This window comes from Dioscorea cayenensis, chromosome 20 (genome assembly GCF_009730915.1).
Source record: "Dioscorea cayenensis subsp. rotundata cultivar TDr96_F1 chromosome 20, TDr96_F1_v2_PseudoChromosome.rev07_lg8_w22 25.fasta, whole genome shotgun sequence".
Classification (NCBI taxonomy): Eukaryota; Viridiplantae; Streptophyta; class Magnoliopsida; order Dioscoreales; family Dioscoreaceae; genus Dioscorea; species Dioscorea cayenensis.
In genome coordinates, this window is record NC_052490.1 from 5,890,782 (window position 1) to 5,893,758 (window position 2,977).

At 43.3% G+C, this 2,977-nt stretch overlaps 1 non-coding gene across 1 annotated transcript; it reads left to right on the forward strand.

Annotated features, from left to right (window-relative positions):
- Nucleotides 1–872: 872 nt before the first annotated feature.
- LOC120252015 lies at nt 873–979 on the forward strand. The gene has a single exon (XR_005533569.1). It is a non-coding gene; the product is annotated as a small nucleolar RNA R71 (small nucleolar RNA).
- Nucleotides 980–2,977: the final 1,998 nt, after the last annotated feature.

Sequence of the window (2,977 nt, forward strand, 5' to 3'; positions counted from 1 at the left end):
CCATCTCTTTCTCTTTGCTCGTTTCCTCTTCTACCTCTATAACCTCGGGTGCGTGTTCTTTTGGCTTCTCACTCGGAAGCCTACCTTCAACGTCACGACCATTTCTCAAAGTGATCGCCTTCACGTGCTCTCTAGGGCTGGTCTCTGTATTGCTTGGCAAGCTTCCATGTGGCCTTTTAGAGAGAGACTTCGTAATTTGCCCCACCTGATTTTCAAGGTTATGCAAAGAGGCGGTGTGGTTGCGAAGTGTTGCCTTAATTGATTCAAACCTTGTATTTGCAGATTGAACAAATCTAGTCAAGTGCTTCTCTAAGTCATTCATTCGGGTTTCCAAACCTGAAACTCTGTTTTCCACCTGAGGGGCTTGTTGTTGTTGGAAACCCGGTGGCCCCATGGCCTTTTGTGGACACTGATTACTCCATGAAAAATTGGGATGATTCTTCCAACCCGGATTGTAGGTATTGCTATATGGGTTTCCTTGAGGTCTCATGCCATTACCTACAAAATCAACGTTTTCCACCGAAGAAACATCAATGATAGAGACCGGGCAATCGGAGGGAGCATGTCCTCCACCACGCCTGGTGCAATTAGTCACGGCCACCACTCTATTTGAAGTTAGAAGATCTAACTTCTTACTAAAATTTTCCACTTGAGCCGCCAATGAAGTTACCGCATCTATTTCATGGAGACTGACCACTTTTTTCTTCTCCCTAGCATTCCATTTGTAGATCTTTAACCCCATTTCCTCAATTAATTGACGGGCCTCATCAGGGGTCTTGCTACCTAAGGTACCTCCTGCTGCCGCATCCAAGATTTGCCATGTACTCATGTTCAAACCATTATAAAAGGTCTGAACAATCATCCACTCCGGGAATTTGTGTTGCGGGCACTTTCTCAGGAGCTCCTTGAACCTTTCCCATGTCTCAAATATAGACTCCAATTCCAACTGAACAAAGGATGAAATCTCATTCCTAAGTTTTGCTGATTTTCGGGGAGGGAAATAACGGGCCAGAAAAGCTTCCACCATCTTCTCCCAAGTAGTAATTGACGCTCTAGGTAATGAGTGTGGCCACTGCTTCACTCTCCCCTTTAGGGAAAATGGGAAAGCTCTCAATTTGATGGCATCATCCATCACCCCAATTATCTTCAGCATATCACACACCTCGAGAAAGCTCTCTATATGACTATTTGGATCCTCATCGGCCAAACCATTGATTTGTTTAGAATGCTGCAACATGTGCATGATTGTCGACTTCAGCTCGAAGTTCGGAGCTGTAATCGGGGGACGGACAATACTCGACTGTGTCCCCAACACTGAAGGTCTGGCATAATCGAATAATGTTTGCTATTGCTCATTATGTTATGCCATATTTTGAGATTCTTCCACTTCCAAATCAGCTAAATTAGACTGTTCTTGCACAGGTTCTTTCCCTTTTCTTCTTAGTGTACGTCAAGCTCATGAACTCTTTTAATCAATATTCAGGGATTCCCTCGGGTCATAACCTGGAGCTACACTCAAAAAGAAAGAAAAAAAAATCAAAACGATGATAGAATAAGAAGATATGAAAGAGAATGTATGATGAAATAGCTAAGAAAACAAAGTGCAAAGTATCTCTAAACGCCTACTCCACGGCAATGGGGCCAAAAAGTTGACAAGTTCCCCTTGTGTATATCCCGCAAGTGCACCGGTTTGTCGAAGTAATAATCCCGGATGAACGGGTATCGAATCCACTGGGAGTAGGGAATAAAAACACTTAATTCGATTCATAGCTATGTGAAAGATTAATAGTGATAAGTGTGACAATGATTCAATTCTCAAAAGTAAAAACAACGAGTAAGAGAGCACGAATAAAGGAGAAGGTAAGACAATCAATAAAGATGGGGTACTCGGATAATGCTCCGCCTAGGACAATCGTTTTAAGTGCAAGAATCCTCTATTATGCTTCCTAATCAATGCAATGGTGAGTCGTGGAAATCCTTGCATACATAGTCCCAAATCTAAGGTCAACTATGCTTAATTCTATTCATGTCCCGGAGGAGAGATTAGATAACCTCTCAACCTCACACTCGAATAGAGTTGCAATGAGCTCTAGGGATTCCAAGTGATAAATCTCTTCCTAATTATAGACATAATCTTTTGTTCCATGTGGAAGGTCCCTTACCACGATTAAGCCTTAGATACTAAGATCACCTCAATGCTTCACTCCGTTGCACGCGCAACTAAGCCCCAGCGGAGGTTCATCCCTTAGACCATTCACTCTATTATGGCCACAAAGAACTCGAGGAACGGAGGTAGAATTTATCACGTCGGAGGGGAAAGGGGACGCTCCTGTATCTCTCAACTCACCCTCTCAATCCTCTCCAACCTAGCTTTGTCTAACGCTCGTGGTGTGTCACTCTAGTGGAAATGTTCATACAATCAAGCATTCAAGGATGGAACTCACAATAAACATCAATTTATTGAAAGCATAATAAAAAGATTCAATGAAACAAATACATCCTAACGTTCACAAGTACCAAAGTACCCACTAGGGGTTTAGCTCTCCATGGGGCTAAGTACAATCAAAAAAATAGAATGTGAAAGTAATGAATCCATAAAGAAACCCCCTCGATGGTCGTGTCTATGGTCTTCTTGAGAGTCCTCTACTCGTCACAAGGGATCCTTTGTCTGGCTTGGATACACCTCGCCGGATCGGTGCAACGAAAGCTCTCTCAATAACCTTCTTCCAAATGACGCGTGATGTCAAAGCCGTAGAACCTCTCGAAAACCCTAGCCAATACCCCACAAAACACTAGCCGAAGCCCTCTCTCAAGCTAGGGAAAAGATGGAGATAAGAATACTGAAATCATGGCTCAATCATCTTTAAATAAGGCTGGAATCGGGCGACCACACGGGGCATGTGGATTTTTCACACGCCCATGTGGAATTTCCACACGGGCATGTATAATTTCCACACACCCGTGTGGATTCTCTGAA